We start from the raw sequence: 21,526 nt of genomic DNA, 5'->3' as shown, positions 1-21,526 counted from the left end.
AAAAGTAATCCCTCAACATCAATCTGTTTCAATATTAATAGACAACACTTACATTATATTACTATTTGACGTTGATTTTGAAAAAATATTTTTCGAAATTTTGAAATGATTTTTTTTCTTTTCCTAAAAGGTTTTTTGAATCACTCAAATCAGATGCTTTGTTTTCTCAAAAACTGCTACTTTCTGCACTTAATGCTCTGTATCTCCGAAACAGCTAGACCGCTCTTTGCCAAAAACTAATCAGCACGTCTCTTCAGTGTTTTTTTAATTATTCAAACCGGTTAATCCATGCGCCCGAATACGTCGACGACAAATTGTATTCATTTATACACACACATCCATTTTTTGATATATGCCAAAATGTTGAAAACGTGAAGATATGCAAAATTCGATTTTTTGACGATTACAAGAACTATAAAAAAAGTTAATAAAATGAAAAAAAAAACTAAAATAAATGAATTTAAAAGCATTGTAAAATAGATTAACAAAGCTGTACATAATAAGACTAACTATCTTCTAACTATAACTAAGCTGTATTAATATAGACTAGCAATCTGAACATGTACATACAGTCATTCAAGACTGAGTAAGCATGAGCGGCCTATGAAGTATTAAATTGAACTTAGATTGTTTTATATCATTGGGTAACCAATGAAGTTTTAAAGAATTACTAAACAATCTTTCGCAAAAAACGATTTTTATTATTCTTATGTTCACTTATATAATGACAGACAATTAATAAACCCACAGGAAGCGGAATGGAACACCGACCTGTAAAATTGCATTAAAATTGGTATATCGTGTACTATCTAATTTATAAAATAAACTGTAAATAAAATTATTATTTTAATATCGTATTGATTTTGTTATTACATTTTTAAGTAAAAATTCTTTAGACGCAACTAGGGTGTAAATTCGTACAAATGCAACGGAAGTCCGTTACGCCCGAACTGTTCGTCATTCGCTCTCGATGAGATTACTTCGATACGGGTCGATTGTGATTAGCCGTCGTGTATGTGAATAGAGATCTGTCGTTGTATGCGTACAGATATCAACAAGGAAATCAGCACAGATAAATAAACATTTTAAACTTACATCGTAGTACGAATCTTGATTTAATGAAAAATGCCTGAATCAGTAGATGGATTAGAAATTATTTCTATATTATTCGTAGTTTCTATAAATTTTTGAAGTTATTAAAATGAAAAATATTTTTAAGCAAGACAGATATTACAGCTGTTCAAAGAATAAGATTATATCGCCAGCGAAAAAGTAAAAAAAATATAAGCAGTCAATGAATGTATGTTAATTTTAATTACATGAAGTTCTTCAAACACAATTACATGATAAATGAAGCTGCGAAAATAATATTTGTTTAGGCGTTGTTTAACTTAATCCACTGTGTAATTACCAACAAATATCATAGAATTTATTAATTAGCAATTACTTCATTTCTCAAATGAAGGTTCATTTCTAAATGCTAATTATAATGACAAACCGATCATGCCATATTTGAAGTATGACTTTAATTACATTATTGTTTTTAAATATTATACATACTTTAATGCTATTATAAATATATTATTTATAATTTATCATTATATAAATGTGTATAATGGTTGACACTAATAAATGTGTGCATCACGACTGTTACAATATTAGTAATAAACATTATTCAAAATTGTTATATGATGTATTTATTTTTACTTAAATGTCATCTTGTACAGTATCAAATAAGTTTTACTTCAATCGCGTGTGAACCTTACGCGCACTCTTTTCTTCATTAATGTAATATATATTTCAAGTATAATAAAGATAAGTTACAATTGATAAAGTGGTATATTCCGGTAAAGACTTCGCGACAAGTGCCTACCTTTTCAGTAATGCCTACTGGCAATTTGCAAATTGTCGAGTGCGAAAGGAAAGACACATAGAGCATTTATAACATATAAATAACGACCATTATTATGAGCGAAATGTCTCGGTGCAATGAAAATAATCCGCAGGGTGGGCCGTTAATTTCGATTAATACCGTGCGGCGTCATAAATCCCGGTCACATGTTCGCGGCAGCGGCGGGACGACATCGTTTACCCCTTTCCTTGCGGAGGAACGCGTGGTATTACAAGCCATCTTAACTGCGTGTTTCTTATAATTAATGAACGGGACAATCCACCCTGTGCATTCAAGATTTCAACCCCTGTCTCGGAACGCCTCAGGAGCAAGCAAGGTACGACATGTACACTGTGCATGGTAAATTTTGATAATGTGACCACAGGCTCGCAAAACTGACATTGCAAAGTTATTTTTTAGAAACATACTTTTTACGTAATTCGGCTATATCAGCAATACGATTATAAGCATAAGAAATGAAAAAATAATGTTTATAATGAAAATCTGAAATAAGTTAGTAATAAGAAATAAGAAAAATTCGTTGCACAAGCCATTTAAGAAAAAAGGGCTAGAAAATAAAATAAATTATATCACTTTGATTACTATGCAGAAAAAATATTAGATCGGACATTTTGTAGTTTGCTACTTTCTCGTTTTTTGCAGTTTGATCCCCAATATTGCGTTTAAATTCGTGTTCAGTGGTAACAAATACATTGAAAATTCTTTGTAATACTGAAGTCATATTTTCTATTAATTTATTAACAATCATCTTAAATTTAAGAAGGTGATGTGGTCTAGAAGCATTAATTTCAATTGATTTTTGAAAGTCCGTAAAAAACAAGCAAACAATACTTTTACTTTTCTTTCTATATTTATTACTTTTATTTACTGTTTTTAATATAATTATTACTTAATTCTTTGAGTAATTAAAAATTAAGTTTTAATTCTAAAAGGTGTCAATTAGTTGATACCAGATCACACACATACATACACACACACACACACACACACACATATATATATATATATATATATATATATATATATAATACAGTAAAATAATGTCGCAATGGTATGAACAACGTACAAGTGTCTGAAATAATAAATTATAACGTTTTTTTTGACATTCTCGTATTGTTAAGGAGCACAATGAGTGTAATCGTCTAATTTTTGGGAATTTATATTAAAAAAGTGCTTTTTAAATCATTTCAAAATTTTAAGAATATATATATTCATATTTTAAGAATACATAGTAGAATTTTTGAAGAAAAAAATTAAATATTTTTTAAACTAACGTCGATCTCCAACGGCGCGAAAAAAGGCCCTTCACTGCTGCAGTGATTCCGGCCTTCTACGTGAATGAAATTAAAACAAAAAAAATCTCGTTAAACTAGATAATATTGTCTGTAAAATGATCTGCCATAAAAAAATGACAAAATGACGGCGACTTAAAAAAAAAATTTGAATTTTACCCATAATTTTGGTCATTTTTGGACTGCCAAAATTCGATTTTTGATCCGATCAAAAAGTCGATAGTTCATTTTACGGAGAACTATATATAGAACATGTAACAAAAATTCGATAGTGATCGGATCATTTGTTTTTGAGTAATCACTGCAGCAAAAATTCGGAAAATGCTGTTTCGAAAAAAACGCGTTTAAAGATAAAATGATCGTTATACTATATTATACTATATATATGCTGTTTAAATGGCTGTAACTCAAAAACTGTTTAAGATGTCGATTTAAAATTTTGGTTTGTTATTTTTAAAGGTATAACCTATCGAAATATGGAAAAATTGAAAATTCAATTTTTTGAAAATTTCACACTAGTTGTTCCCCTTAAATAGTTAAAATAGGAGTTTGAGGAGTACCGTATTTCATCTGAATAGACTATGCAAAAATTCAAATAAGACTATATAAAAATGTCAAGTAAGTTAGTCCAGTAGAAGTTGAGAATTCGTGCGTATAGTATCAAAAAACAGTTTGAGATTAACGTGTTTAAAGTTTTGCTGAGAAAGACAACAGAGAAGGATTATCATGGTCAATCAGCTATATCTGTGAATATAATTTGAATTTTGAAAAATAATTTTGTACACATAGTCTTTATTAGTTAAACTTTGAAAATATTTGAAAAAACAAATTTTGTATATAAAAAAACTAGGCCTGAATACCCTCTTAATTTAGTCTCAAGTTTTGAAGATAATTTATTATATCTTCCTTAATTTGACTTTGTCCAGGTAGAAATTCAGTATGAAAATACTAACTAAGAAATGCTAATAATAAGTTTTATTATTTAATTGGCATATAATTAGTTGAAATCTCTGTTCTCTCCTCATCATTAATCATTTTATATTTTCCTCATATTAGAAACGTGCAAAGTCGTGCCCTGCTTTCCAAAATTAGCTTGTGTATTCAAGTAGTGGTCCTTGGCCTTAAGGCAGCCCTCGCCTCCACTCGAGGCCTTATTTAAACACCTTGCACATAGTACCCCGCCGACGGTGCTTAAATGGTAACTTACTCAAACCAGCAAAGTCTCCGATACAGCACGACCGAGGTGCGGTAGCGAACGCAGCGTTCTAACTCTCTAACAACCGCGACCTAACGACCCACGGCTCTGCTCCAAGGTAGTAGATACAGCCCATTCCCAGATGCTACCCCGAGCCATTGTTAGGTTTGCATTCTAATTACGCCGTGTAATGTATACAAATATTCCTACAATAAACATATGTGGTCAAAGAACACCGGCGATGCATTCAAAGAAGCTTTAGCGAAATCCGAACTGAGCATACGGTATCCACGCCGGAAAGGTCCCTTGCCCTCTACTAAATATCATTGCAAAATAGTAACTATCGCTGTTTTAAATTGTTTTCATTATATATTATTCATTCTATATCTCTTTACTATATTATTAGAAACCTCCAGAAGTGTTATGGGAAACTTGGCACGGTTGTGACACTTTTTTTGACTAGCCATAATTTGGTTAAATTACCAGTTAACAGGAGGCGAAGTAAATTAAATGGTAATTTGAACACTTGTCTACGTGGACATACTGAAATACTGTCCATAAATAAGCATAATTAGTCATAAAATCAAATCATGCAAGAAAATGGTGAGTATCACAACCGTCCACACTTACCGAACAGGCACAAAAATCGGTTAAAAAATAATCAATATAAACACCGAAATGATTTATGATGACTTTTATTGTCAGAAATATGTAACACAACTGAAAATAATATAACAATATATAAAATCATTTTTCAAAGTACAAGAAATCATTGTATATTTTTTCTTGTATTAAATTTGTCTATGCGTTTCTCTCTCGTATTTTGTTTTAGTTAAGTTAGTTCTTTTTATCTGTTTAATCTTCACTCGAAATAGACAAGAAATACGTGTCACAGCCGTATCCACAAAAATTGGTCACAACCGTACCCAACGCACGCTTTTAATGATCTTAATTTTATCTTAATGACTGATTTAATTATCCACGCAAAACTAATTACTGTTAATTAACTACGAATATTCAACTAACTGAAAAATAACAAAGTGATCTATCTGTATACAAGTAACAGTTATTAAATAAAAGAAATCAAACAAAAAACTTTTTCGACTCAGTCTACAGTCTACAGATCATGTATAATATCCTACCCTATACTTTCTAATATTCTATTCAATGTTCTTCCATTTATGTTCTTAGAATAAGCTATATATGTGTTGAAAACTGCAGTTTTTTATCAGTATAAGAAATTTAGAAATAATAAATATAGTATCTACGGTGAAAGAACAATATCACCTTTGTTATTTCCAATCAACATAATTGCTTCAATATAATTTATATATAATATATAATAGTGTATAATTTTTTATAATTGTGTACCCAATATTAGTTGCTTTTTGGCAATTACAATCTTTGAGTTACACTTTTCTTATTAATAATTTAATAAACATTATTACTTTAGTTAAAATCTTAAATGAATTAATTTGTGAAATCTAGTTCATATGGCACTGTTCAATCAAAGATCATGATGAAAGTAATAAGTAGAAATATTCTTTTGTATTTGAATAATGAAGTAAAGTATAGCAAAATACAACATACATAAGTTTAAAAAAAATAATGTAAATGCAACCGGGCTTAAAACTTACAAGGTAATATACACCTTGTTCAGTGTTCTAAATTTTAAAGGTGAACGTGCCTTTTGCTGACTCCTCTTTCCAAACACTGGGTCGGTGTTGGTAATGGTTAGAGGATAAGCGCATTTTAGAAAGTGATTTTTCTAAATTAATTTGTTTTAAGTACTTTTGATTTATTTTCTTAAAATCAGTGCCGAGTATATTGAAGAGCCCAAGGATATTCCCAGGCAGAAGCCTGGGAAGAAGATCAAAATGAGCATGGAGGTGCAGACCAGTGGTGCCCTCAAAAACAAATTCAATGCACTATCGGACCGATCGGACATGGATACAGACAGGGAGTTGAACGAATATAGAAAAGTGTCACGGAGAAAGAGAGCTAAGAAGAAGGAGCCAGAGGGAAATGTTGGACAGCAGCCATCCGAGTCTGGCAATCGAGAATCACCGAACAAGTTAAGCAAAACATCTGAGAAAATACCACCCATCATCATCAAGGCAAACTTAGAATTGAAAACAATAAAGTACATCAGAGACATAACTAAGATCCAATTTAGATATCAGTTTTTCAACACGCAATTACACAAAATTTTTACAGATACAATCCAGGAACACGAGCAAGTTAAAAAGGTATTGAGAGAATGCCATTACCAATTCTACACATACTCGATGAGAAAAGATTTGCCGAAGAAAATTACAATGACTGGACTTCATCCTTCGATACCCGAAGCTGAAGTTTGCGAAGACCTCTTATTGAAAGGAGTTAAAGTCAGACAAGTGATACAGATCAAACGAAAGTTATCGGATGGCAGCCAACATAAGCTGCCCATATACATTGTCTCTCTGGAGAAAGATCAAGACATGTCGGAGCTGAAGCAAATTAGTAACATTGGAGGGCACATCTTCTCTTGGGAGACATACAGGTCACAAAATAGGGCTCTACAGTGTCACAACTGTTTGAATTTTGGACACACATCGTACACCTGCGATATGAAGTACAGGTGTATAAAGTGCCTCGAGATGCACGCACCAGGTGCGTGCAAGAAACTACTAACCGAGGCACCGATGTGTGTCAATTGTAAGAAAGAACACCCGGCGAACTATTCTCAGTGCTCCGCACTCCTTAATTTCATTGAGAAGAAGAAAAACGATACTCTCAAGAGAAGAAAAGTATATGCGCCAGCTCCAACACCAATGCCACTGACAAGAAGTTTCTCGTCAGCTCTAAATCCGACAAACACCGGCCCTAACTTCAAACCTGATTATCCTCAACTCCCTGTCCCACGGACATCATACCGACCTCCGCTGCAGTCCACACTATCACCGGCCTGGCCTTCACCATCACCAAGACCAGCACCGATCCGGCCAACACCATCAACGGTCGAGTTTACAACCAATCAGCCAGATCCAGATCTCAACACTCCGGAAGGACTCTTTACTGCTATGGGCGAGATCAGGAAGCTATTTGCGGATCCCCAGGTAAAGCAAATTTTCAGTGAGCTATACAAACTGACAAAAACACTAAACACAAACATGACTTATAACGACAAATACACAACAATTTTGAACTTTCTTTCATCATCACCATAAACCAATCGCAAGACTTACAAATAATGCATTTCAATTCTAATGGACTTAAAAACAACATTGACGAACTGAGACAGACGATAACAAAATACGATCTGGACATAGTACTGATTAACGAGACACACTTCAAACCTACGGACAGACTCTATATGAACAATTACAAAGTTTACAGAAACGACAGACAGACGGACGCACGCGGATGGGGCGGCACTGCGATCTTGATTAAGTCTAACATCAGACACGAGCAAGTGCCAAACCTGACAGCGGGCAGTTCTGAAATAACAGCTATTAATGTATACAAGAGAGGTCAAAAAGTAACCATAATATCGATTTACATCCCGGCAAGCAGACTAGAACATACGGACTTACAAAGACTACTGGACTCGAACAGATTTGTACTTATGGCAGGAGACTTTAACGCACAACACACATCTTGGAACTGTAACTTCAACAACGCGAACGGAAACAGACTTTACGAATACCTGACCGAACACAACACCACAGACGCACAACTACATTATCCTGACATGCCGACCAGATACGCCACCGTACAGACGCACCACCACAGTACGATCGATCTGGCATTGACAAAAAATCTACACGTAACATCCGAACCCATAACAAGAACACTTTTCAACTCCGACCATAATCCAGTTTTCATGACCATTTCAGACAGATTAGACGTCGACCAGACTCCCAAACGCAAATTTTTAGATTACACCAGAGCCAACTGGCCAATTTTCAGAGACATCATCACAGACAACACACAACACACTATGCCAATCGATACCAACACTGACATTGAGGAGGCTGTAACACACCTTACACTGACAATCACAGACGCCGTACAACAGACTATACCGACACTAGACTCAAGAACAACACCAGTCAACGACTTGCCAGAACACATTTTATTGAAAATACAACTTAAAAATCATACAAAGAAACTGTGGCAACGTACCGGTGACAGACTACTCAAGGAACATGTTAACAGACTGACAAAAATTATTTCCAACGAAATACGTGACCACCGAAACAGAACTTGGACCAAAAGACTCGAGAACATAAATACTGACCCACACAAAATTTGGCAGACAGCAAAAAGACTGACGCAAAAACCAACATCCATACCTCCACTCAAATTAACTGACAATAATTACGCAACGACACCAGCAGACAAGGCGGAAATATTGGCAAAAAACTTTGAAAACGTACATAAACAAAATGCCAATATGTCAAACGCAGACCTGAAACAAGACGTACACGAGGCAATTCAAGACTTCACTGACCTCCACAGGGACAAAGACTTACGAATAGACCCTGCCACAGTTTCCGAAATAAAAACAATAGTTAAAAAATTACCGAACAGAAAAGCACCAGGACCGGACGGACTACAAAACATAATACTTAAACAACTGCCGACGAACGCCTACATTTTACTTACGCGCATAATAAATAGACTAATGACAAAAGGCTGCTTTCCCGCTTCTTGAAAAACCTCCATCATATTTCCAATAGTGAAGCCAAGGAAACAGCCCGACATACCACAGAACTACAGACCGATCAGCCTCCTCAACACAATGAGTAAGGTAGCCGAAAAGGTACTACTCAAAAGACTTAACAAACACATAAGACACAACAAAATTATACCTGACACACAATACGGATTCAAAGAACGACACTCTACACTACACCCACTGACAAAACTCATAGAAAATACAGTACTCAACTTCAACAGACGAAACCATACCGGATTGGTGTTACTCGACTTTGAGAAGGCGTTTGACACCATCTGGATGGACGGACTTGTACATAAACTTATCCAACTCAACTTTCCACCGTACATAACGAGAACTTTACACTCATACCTTTCAGACCGTAACTTCACTGTACAAGTAGACAACGGACTTTCGACGGTTAAACAAGTGACGGCGGGAGTACCGCAGGGCTCGATCCTGGGACCATCCTTGTTTAACGTCTACATTCACGACATACCCACTGACGCCGACACAACGTTACTGACGTTTGCTGACGACACTGCCATATACAAATCATCACGATCACCGACGCTACTGACTACAAAGATACAGACACACGTAGACAAGCTGATGAAATATACTGACAAATGGCAGATTAAAATCAATCCGCAAAAGACGGAGGCAATTTTATTTACAAAGAGCCAAAATGCCATGACTAGACTGACTGACTTGGACAAAATTAAAGTATTGGACTGTGAAGTTGAGTGGTCGAAGGATGTCAAATATCTTGGTGTGACCCTGGACCATAGACTCAGCTTCACAAAACATATTAATACAAAAATTGGACAGGCTTACGGGATGTTGAATTTACTGAGACCTCTCTTGAACCAGAACAGCCCGCTAAGCGTGAAGAACAAGCGAACACTTTACTTGACACTAATAAGACCGATACTGACATACGCCGCTCCGGCATGGAACGCGACGACTAAGACTAACTTACGAAAACTACAGACATTACAAAATAAGACACTACGACTAGTACTCAACAAAATAAGGAACCCACTGACTAGACATTACTACTCTTCAAAATACATACACAAACAGACTGACTTACCAACCATACCAGACTTTATAAAAAAGCTCACTGAGAATTTTTATCTAAAATGTGGGGATCATCCTAATGTTAACATCGCGGGCCTCGGCCAATACACAAGAGACGATATTTGGTATGGCAATCACGCCATGCCAAAATATATACTGATCGACCCATAGCGGTAATTGATACTTGGATGAGAATAAATCTTTTATTTTTGTTTTTCTTTTTATTTGTATAATTAACTATTATTAAAAACAGTGCTTTGTGGTTTTTTTTTGGGAGAAAAAGTTTCTTTCCTCTTTTTTGCCACACGATTTGTCAAAAAGTTTTACATATACTTTAATTATTGTTTGAAAAACCAAATCCAATGAAGGATACAATACCTACGGGTAATAAACCCATGTTATAATATGCAATGTACATACTTTTATATATTGAAATATATAGTCTTTGAATTGAATTGAAAATTGTAAATGCAATTTTTGACGTATCGTGTTATTTATTAAACTTAATTATATAATTTCATCTGCCAATATTGTATTTGATATTGTTTTAATTTCTGGCACATCTCGACTGGTTTTCGGCAATAATATTCTAGATATTGCATATTTCTTATTCATAATCATGAATATGGATATTATATACTAATATTATCTAGGCTCGCCTAAACTAAATTCAAATTTCAAGTGAATCGACATTTTTGGCAGATGACAGTTCCCATCTATCAAAATGTTTTCAATATCAAACAAATATATGTTGTTTTTTGCATTTTTTCTATTTATTAATATTACTATATTTTTATAATCGCAAACCCTACACAAACCAACATAAAAAATTCCCTACACAACTTTTTTAGATTTGATTTATCAAAGATTTATCAAAATCCGAATAATCGTTTAGGAGGAGTATATTTACATACATCATTACAAAAGAATTTATATATATATATATATATATATATATATATTATTGTTTGCAAAAATGTAGAAAAACAAAATTACTTACAATTATCACAAATATTATTTACAATTTGTCAAATGATATTACTCCCAGTCATTAACAAGCAGGATTCATAACAAGCTCAATGAAAAATACGTCACAAATTAAATTTTCATTACAGAAATTAAATGCGAAATTAATAGCTAATAACGATCGCGCAACAGAAGCCCGTTATTATTTTAATAAATGAAATATTTAATAATGGTATAGCCCGAAAGGATATATCTCCTTCTAGAATAATGCGAGGGCTATTGAAGGAGTTGAAAAGCGCACATGGAAATAACACAAAAATAATATGTAATCAGATTTTTAATTTGATATTTTAACATTCTTCGTAAACACCACGATAGCTAATTTGTAGGCAATATAAATAAATGTTGAAAAAAATTATTGTGATGGTAATAAAATGTCATTTTAATTTAATACGTGTTTTAAAAATTTGAGCAACAAATTTAAGAAAAAAAAATGACTTGCAAACGCTCGATATAATCAGTAGTGGTGTTCCAATTTTTGTAACACAATTACAATTTTCCAAATATTATTAAAATGTATGATAGATGAGATTTAATGTAATATACATATAAACAATAACGATGAAAATTCATATTTTTGGATACAATATTATCATTGCTAATGAGTCAAATTACTTTCCAAAAATTGTAAATCGAGAGCTTTTATATAAAGCACATATTGCAATTACTTTTGTTTTTAAACAACCTTAAATATTTTACACGGGTCGATTTTGTAACAAAAGCTACTTTGAGATATAAAATTAGAAATGCAATACCTACTCTATATTATTTTTGTGAAAATTAAATAAAATAGAATTTGTCATATGTGATTGATAAATTTTAAATTTTAAAGGTACGTATTTAAATTTGACATGTGAATATGCAGAAGAACAAATCAGATGTCTACAACAATAAATAAATAGTTAATACAGGAACACTTGCTATAACTCTATGAATCTCTGAATTCAAAGGTCCAAATTTATTGCAGACAGATTTTTATAAAGATATATCATGCATAAATAATAGGGTAAAGCGAGGCCTAAAAATCCACCACCGATATTTCAAAAAACAGTAAAGTTGAGAATTTTTTAACAACAATATTTGAAAGTAGAGGGAAACAGTTGTATAGCCAGACACAATATTAATTTATACGAAGTTGTTGTCGGGCAAAAATCGGCAATGTTTAAAAATACATAACAAATGTAAAATATCAAATCAGAAATCTGATTATATATTATTACACATTACATATTAACATTACATATTATTTTTCGTGTTATTTTCTTGGTTGTTATTTGTTTTGATCGTGGGCACTGTTGCTTAGTTTTTCAGACCTTAATACAATTTTTTAAGTAATCGTTATTTAATTTCTTTATAAAATGTATTGTTAATTTCAAGTTAGATGTAACAGTTTTTTTTTTTTGAATAACCTCTATAAAAGCTTACACCTGGGTGGGGTAAAAGGAACTAACTAAATATTCAACCTGGCAAAGGTGTGCAAAAATATAAGTAGCGAATATAAAAGTAAATAAGTCAAAATAAGCATTATTTCAAGAGAAAAATTATATGAATAGTTATTCCAACTCTGCTGATGAATATTTCTGACAAAATACTGAATCAAGGTTATTTACAGTGTTATCTTTGTAAAAAATGCACCCATAAAAATTAGAGTTTGTATTGGTTGAATAATGTAGCTATTATTTTGCAAAATCCTTTTAAAATTGAAAATAAGTCTTTGGAACTGTTTGCCCACTGCTGACACATTACCCCCCCCCCTATGGGGTACCAAGTGACAAATTTTTCAAAACAGCAAAGAAAACATTCTACAATAATGAATTATCTAAGAGTTTTACTAAATACATTCTGAGTTGTTTGTATGATATGTTTTATTTGTCATAATTTTATTGTTTTAGTTTTCTGTGCCCCGCCCTACCCTACATTCATAAACACCCAAACAATGATTGAACGCATGAAAAAGATGCCAACAAACTCTCAGCTTATTTTTTAAATATATGTTCGTAAACAAACATAATCGGATTTGTTCCGGTTGTCAAATGAATTATATCCTCTTTTTTAAGATTTTTTTCTTAATTTCACTATCTCATATTTAAATACTTTTATTAATAAGTCTTTTATTACTGAGAATATTAATTCATAGATAAATGTGTGCATGTATTTGTGTGTGCGTAAAATGTGCCTTTATGGCAATATATCTTATTGCGTAAATATTCCCACTAACAATGGTAATATCGAATATAGTATTGAAACTTTTTGGGAATGTAGCGTTTCCGTTGTTTTGTAAACCAAAAAAGCTGCCACAAAATCATTCGGATAGTAGAGAGCCATCGAATCGTGCTTTATAAGAGCGCGCCGTCTGCGGCGATCGGGCCCGCAACCGATAACTCCCGAGGTCCCTTCAATCAAAGTTAATTAGAACGAAATTCCGAGAATAATTAAACTCGCCCGCGGGTCCTGGCACGGCCTGACGGCGGTTGTAGATTGCCGGCAACGCGCGAATATTGTATAAAACATCAGTTACAGCGCCGTCCGCGAAACGAAACCGCCCGTTGTTCGGCATTCGAACACGCTTTCCGTCACCACCCCAAGGCGAAGTCGCGTCGAGGGTGTTCTGCCAATGCATATCCATCACCGATCGTCAGTAATGTAATTAATTGCAAGCCAAATACACTACCGCACAGACACCAGCCACGACAACACTCCTGCATAGATCGCCTCTCCTAGTAATAACTTTCATTAACATGTACGTATCGGTGTCTGGTTTAAGATGAATATGGAAATTGATTGATATATACATATGTAGTTAACTATCACGTGCGAGCGCTGGAAATCTCAGCTATCTAATAACGAGCTTCAATCGAGGCACAAAATATGATGTACTCAGCGTACGCTACTTTTCTCAAAATTATTTCAAGACAAGTGTGTATAAGGAATTATTTTATTGAAAAAGTTTTTTTTTTTTATTTCCATATAAATTACAATCTGTCTCCAAGAGACATTCAGTAATTAGATTGTTAGTAGTAAATATGGATGCTTAAAAGGATACCCAGTAGTAAATTGAAAAAGTTAACATCAAATATATATTACTAAACAAGAAGCAGTATTTTGTTTTCAAATATCAATTTGAAATTTCAAGGGACAGATAGTAACTATACTTTACTTATATCTTTGAAATGGAATACCATACAAGAAATCAGCAGTTTCAAATAAAAACTAATTTCTCTGCGGTTTTCAGATAAAGTATGATTTACGAGTACACAAAGATGAGGTTTCTCAGCATGTTAAAGACCGTCTTTTAGACCGCGAGGCTTAAAGGTCCGCGTAAAAATAGGTCCACCATCAATATCTCGAAAACAAGTAAAGGTAGGAGATTTTTAACAACAATATTTGGAAGTAGAAGAAAAGAGATGTGTAGCCTGCCATAATCTTAATTCTTACAACGTTGTTATCGGGAGAAAAACGGTAATCTTTGAAAATCCATAACAAACTTTTTTTTTCGTGGTTAGTATTTGTTGAGCACTATTGTTTAATTTACAAGACCTTTACAGTTTTTAAGTAAATGTTACTTAATTGTTTTATAACATGTATTATTAATTTGAAGTTAAATTCAACCGTTGTTTAATATAAACCTTATAATAGCTTATACCTGGGTGAAGTAAAAGCGACCAACTGAACTTTTACCCTGGAAAAGATGTAAAAAATAAAAAAATCGAAAATATCTTTAAAATTAAAAGAAAAAAACCTGTTTGTCTATTGACCGTTTCAATTTAACCTGTTAAATTATTGAAAAACGGCTAAAAATTACAATAATAAAATGATGAAGTAGATGCGAGCGTTACTTAACATAGTCAAATAATTGTTCGATTGATATTTGTTATTTGTTGTGACATAATTGGTTTGATTTTCACAATATATTTGCTAAAACTAAAATTGAACGTTTGTGCTCCGCCCTACCCTATATCAAATTGTCAAAATAAATACTAAATTGAACAGTAATAATCAGTTTTATATTTAATTCTAAGCGAATTTTAAGTGTTATATAAATCATTAAATGTTTTTCAAATTAATTTATATAAATTTACACATTATTCTAACATAAAAAATCGTTTTATCAGTCATTTATTCTACAGTCTTTCATTGAGTTTCTCCTCTTTATCATATGTATTGACAAGTTGAATATAAGAAATTTTTGATAAAGTGTTAATTTTTTTTTGTTATTAACTATTTATTCAAACTTAAATCATATTCGACCTTAAATACCTAAATGCATCCGATTTTGGATATTTTAAATCATTTTTCGCACATTTTAGCAAACTTGTACAACTAATAATTGTTTTAATTTGATGCAAAATGGTGTATAGCTGGTGTGTTTTTATAATAATTGGAGTGAATTCTTCATACATATATATGTATATACACACACACACACATATATATATATATATATATATATATATTGTTATAATTTATTTTTGTTAATCAAGACTTTAATGTCTTATCTACAAAATTGATATGTGCAAAATATTAATAAATTTAATATAAAATAAAAAAATACATATGTAGGTTATTTTATATAAGCTAAGTCTTAAAATATCGCAAATTATAGAAACGCTGTATAAGATTTATGTTTTTTTTGGCATTAATTTTTCAAAAAATTAGCAACAATTTTTGTTTGAAACAGCCTATTGAAAACACCCTGAAACTAAAATAATTTGAATGAAAATTTAATATAAAATGAAAAAATACAAATGTAGGTTATTTTATATGAGCTAAGTCTTAAAATATCGCAAATTATAGAAACACTGTATAAGATTTATGTTTTTTGGCATTAATTATTCAAAAAATTAACAACAATTTTTGTTTGAAACAGCTTATTGAAAACACCCTGAAACTAGAATAATTCTATGATAATTTCAAAATATATTTTTTATTATTTTCATCTTCATGCTAATAAAAAGTGTCACCCTAAATTTATTTCCCACTCTACGCAGACAACCCTTTTCGCTAAGGCAGTAGTATTACATCAGGGCTCGAAATGCCAGATTTTAATTAATTCAATAGCGATTTGTTGATAATTGCGTCTTCAGTCCATCAAAATCAAGTCGTGAGATATTATATTCAAGTAACTTTCACGAACAACGGTTAACGGCGACGCGGAGAAGGGTAACGACGGACAACAGGCGATCGCCGCGGGCCGAAACGTTCACTGTATCTGATCGCCTAACGCTGGATTCAGCCGATGGCGAAGACTAATTTAGGGGCAAGGGTGCTCGATATATTAATAAACACATGCATTTGACATGATGTATATGAATTATAACCAAACCAATACCTACTGACCTCAGGATAGCTTCCTTTGCAGAGGCTAATTGAAAGTTGTAGTTTAAATAAAATCGTAAGGTACAATAGTTCAAACTCAAAAATTTTGGTTCACGTACATGTAAAAATATCTTATATGACTTTGTTGTTGTTTCCTGTAAATTTTTTTTTAATTTTCAATTTTTTTCCATGCTATTTCCATACGAAGTTTGATTGAATTGCGCACTATCTAAAAGTTGATATTAAGAGCTGAAACTTTCAGAGAATTGTTTTTTATCAATTTGGAACCAATTACTGCTAAATTGTCAAAAATGAAACTATTTAGAGTTACAAAGTATTGAAAAGTATTTAACTTTGAGACCTTTTTCGATATTCAGTTCAATAAATTTATTTCGTCGTTTTTTAAATATTTTAAAATGGTAAATAGAAACCATACTATAGGGGAGAGACTGGATACGGTTGTGCCAGGGTACGGTAGTGACAGCTATATTTTACATAAACCTTATAAACATAACTAGTCAAACTATACTGATTTTGAGATAGAGGGTCCAAAGCGAGAAAGATGAAGTATGATTGTTCGAACAAGTTACCATTATTGTTTTTAGACAGCGCCTTACATTAGCCCGATCTGTAGACCGCATTGTTTTTAAAGAGTCAAAAGTAAGTTTTCTTGTTCGAATTATTTCAATAATAAATAGTAAATGTATACAGATATATCTTTTTTTGTTATTTTGCTGTAAGTTGTACATTAGTAGTTATTCACCAGTAATTAGTTTTTGCGTAGATAACTTATCTCAGTCATAATGATGATTTGTTTGCAAAAGTGTGCGTTGGAAACGGTTGTGACAAATTTTGTGGGTACAGTAGAGACATGTATTTCTTGTCCTATTCGAGTAATGATAAAAATCTAACATTACTAAGACCAAATATGAAAAAGGAAGAAAAAGAAAAATTCAATGCAAGAAAAAAACTTAACAAAGAATTCTTGTTAACTTTGTTAAAAAAATATGTTTTGTTATACATATTGTTATATTTTATTTATAAACATTGTTTAAATTGTTATTATGTTAAGACAATAAAAGTCGCTACAAACCATTTTGGTGTTTATAGCTATTGTTTTTAACTTCCTGTAGGGTAAGTTATAGTAATGGGACGAAAATCGAAAATGAAAATTTTTGCATATCTCCACGTTTCAGAGGTTTTTGAAAATTTTGGCATACCTCAGAAAAAATAGATGTGTGCGTGTGTATGTGTGGAGATAGTTTTTTGTCGACGATTTCCGGCGTATATTACATCTCAAAGAGCAATCGATTCCTATTGATAGGGAGATGTGCTGATTAGTTCTTGGCAAGGGCAGGACCAGCCATTACGGAGATAAGGAGAGTGCAGAAAATAAAAACCTAGTTTTTGAAAGAACGGAGTATCCGTTTTGAATGATCCAAAAAACATTCTGCTCGTGTTGGTAAAACAATTTTGTTTGGAAAAAATATTTTTTTCATTTCATTTTTTTTCTTTTCAAATTTTTTTTGTATATCGAAAATAATTCAGATTTTTACTTTAATTCTGAAGCTCACTTATATACTATAAATGAATAATTTTAACTTTGTAATTCAGTTTATATAATTCTTATATATATCAGAAAATGTTACAGTATTTATATTTGAAAACATTCAATATTACTCGATCATTTCATTACGGTACGTAAAGTTCCAGCAATTTGCCATAATACCATACACCACTAATTTAGGCTATTTTTATGCATGTCCACGCCCGTGGGACGATTGTGACAGTCGTGCTACTCTAGTATGATTTGATTCAATGACAAATCCATCATATTCAAGGGCAGTATTTCAGTATTTTGACGAAAACAAATGATCAAATAACAATTTAATTTACTTTTCTTCCAGCAACATGGTAAATTAACAAAATTATTGCTGATCAAAAAAAAGTGGCACAACCGTACCCAGTCTCGCCTACATGCTGAATTGTTACGTATCTCAGAGTAAAAATGCACATATTATAATTCTTCAAGGGTCACTTGAGATCATGTTGAGATATTGACAAGAATTATTTCAACTATAAATGTAAATTCAAACGTACTTTTAACCTATAATTTTTGTAGAGAAGATGAGTACGCAGTTAAGAAAACCGATAGTTAGAATCGGCTTCTCGTATCGGGGCTTTATGTGTGCTCTCTTGTGTCTATTCCATCATCGCGATGTCCGGAACGACATCATGTCTACGCAATGCATCAAATTGCAATAATAAAAATCCCTCCAATATCTATATTTCACATCGGCAATGGATTTATACTCCGTGGATGCCGCAACGAAACGATGCTGCTAGACGCGTATAACTCACCAAGACAATGCCGAATGGGTCCGCGTTAAGAGTTTTAATAGCCTCATGGTGTATAGTACGTAGACCATTTATGGGAATTGTTATCGAAACAAATAATTTACACCGATATTAGACCAGCAATAGATCTCGATAGTACCTGACCGGGAACAATATGAGCTGATTTTATTATAACAACAAATCGTTGCAGGAACATCTGCGAAAGGAGATCTGGTCACGAATCACCGATGAGTTACGATGATTCATCTGTCGAACGTACATTTGATGAAATTAATTTAGGATCCTCAAAATTGCATAACAATTATGTATAATATCACATACTATTGAACGAATTTTATGTTTCGAAATTTAAAAAAAATCTTGAAAAGCACCTGAGAATATGTATTATTTCTAGTTTTATATTTGAAATATAACTTCATATTGCAAGAGCAATAAATATAAAATACTCATTACAAAAATGGTAGACATAATATTGGAACATTGATTTTGATTGGATCATGGAAGAAGTATGTAAAAACCAATAATATGTAAAATGTTGAACACATTAGGATACAGAAAAATATATAAGGTGTATGTAAAAATTAATATTATGTATGAAAATGATGTACCTGGCTCGAAAATCAAAACAAATTACAAAACCTGGTGTGTTATTAATATCGTTTTATTTTAGACTGCTTAAAAATTTTACACAAACAAAATTAGTCAAATTAACAGATAATAATGCAATGCATAGAACTTAATTGAAGTAGACCTTAGTAGCGCTTGTTCTCAAACAAATTCAGTAAGAGACTTAAATTTCAGAGTACGGATATTTCAGTAGGTATATGAAATTTTGACACGTGAATCATAGAGAATAATTGGGTCAAAATGGTCGAGTTGTAGTTCTGGTATTGAAATCTTACATATAAAATCAAAGTATTCATAAAGCAGTTGTCCTATTTTTATACTGCATTATTAAGTTTAACATTAATAAATTAGAAGTTAACACACATATGCAGTGCAGCATGAATATATAGAGTGATAAACAGTATCAAGGAAAAAATGATTTATGATTAAGAATATTTATTAAAAGCAAGCGGAAAGTGGTTAGAAATTAATATAATGGATAAGAAAAACATAAAAAATGATGAATTTAAATAATGAATCAAAGGCAAGTTGAATTTTAACTTCAAGACAAGTTGCAAAAAATGCCCGATATAAGAATATAATTGATTCAATAAATAGGAATATAAACAATCTTAAAATTGTGGCATTAAAATCCGGCAAAAAGTGAATGAAAATGTTGCACTTACTTGTAAGGTGATACTATTTTCTAAGTCAAAATGGGGAGTCTTCATGCTAAACAAACTTAACCATATTTTTAAAATAACAAATACTTGTTTATTTATTTGCTATGTATTAATGATACAATAAAAACAGTTTTTTCAATTAATCTTTTTTTTAATTAGAATTGCGGGTGTTAAGTAAGAACTTTATAATTAATTATATGTAATATCGTTTTTCATCAGTGATGTTATATTATATCCTATATTTTTCGATCTATACGTTTTTTCGCTTTTGAGCCTTGTATAAATTTAGTTTCATAACTAACTTGAAAAAATTAGCACTTGCTCAATCAATCAAGATTTTTGTTAATTTTTGTGAAATTGAAAATAAAATTTCGAATTTAATTTGAAATGTTGTATCTGACAAAAATATCTCATTCATAGAAATCGCTCTCAAATATTGTCAATTTAGCTTATAGGAATTCTTATGTATTTCTGATTGCTGAATAAAACAGAGTTAAAAAAAAAAAACAAGTACTATTCATATAAGCAGGCTCGTTGTCTTGTAACATAATATATATCATTTTTATATATTTGATGAATTTATAGGTAGTATTAGCAAGTATTTGTGAACATTCAATTTAATACGTTTCCAAAATCCAATACAATCCGGGACAAATAATGCTTTTAGATTAACCCGGGACACAAAGTGAAAATCCGGGACGTATAGTCACCTTATTACTTGCTAATTATAAAGAAAAGACCCGACCGATTGTCATAAAAAGCTAACCAACGGGAATCTTAATCGGGTGTCATCAAAGATCAAATTTTGGCTCACATATATGCATATATTTTATGTAATTTTGGTATCAAATGATTGAGAATGATTTGTCAGTAGGAATAAATTTCTTATTCAGGAAGTTAAAAATGAGATAAACCATCTAAAATGAAAACAATGCAAAATCATTCATACAAATCTATTTGGTAAAACTTTAAGACAAATCATGGAATTGAAGTGCAGTTATCCGTACGTTCGAGTTAATCCGACCATTGTGCAAACCTGGAAAACCCACATCGTATGAGACTGCGATGTTCGTGTGCCAAGCTGCGGATAAAAGTACGTAGGTAGTACCTACTCTCGCTTACCTATCGCTCTTTGTATATATGCCCTCTGTATACGTAGATGATGCCTGTACAGAAAACTTCTGGAAAAGTGGTCTCGGTTTTTGGCAAGGCCCGGGAGTGATTGCGGCGCGGGAGTCGGCTGTTCAGATAGCAGAGGCTTTAGTAGGTACGAAAAGTTTTAATCTGACACAGCGTGAGGCGCATTGAGCAAGGCAAAAGCACATGCCCGACTATAAGCAATGGTCCGCGTTC

Source organism: Ctenocephalides felis, unplaced genomic scaffold (assembly GCF_003426905.1).
Source record: "Ctenocephalides felis isolate EL2017-DRISC unplaced genomic scaffold, ASM342690v1 CF-g0.4_SCAFFOLD_01886, whole genome shotgun sequence".
NCBI lineage: Eukaryota > Metazoa > Arthropoda > Insecta > Siphonaptera > Pulicidae > Ctenocephalides > Ctenocephalides felis.
The sequence above is the reverse complement of the archived record's forward strand: the minus strand, read 5'-3'. Positions refer to the sequence as shown.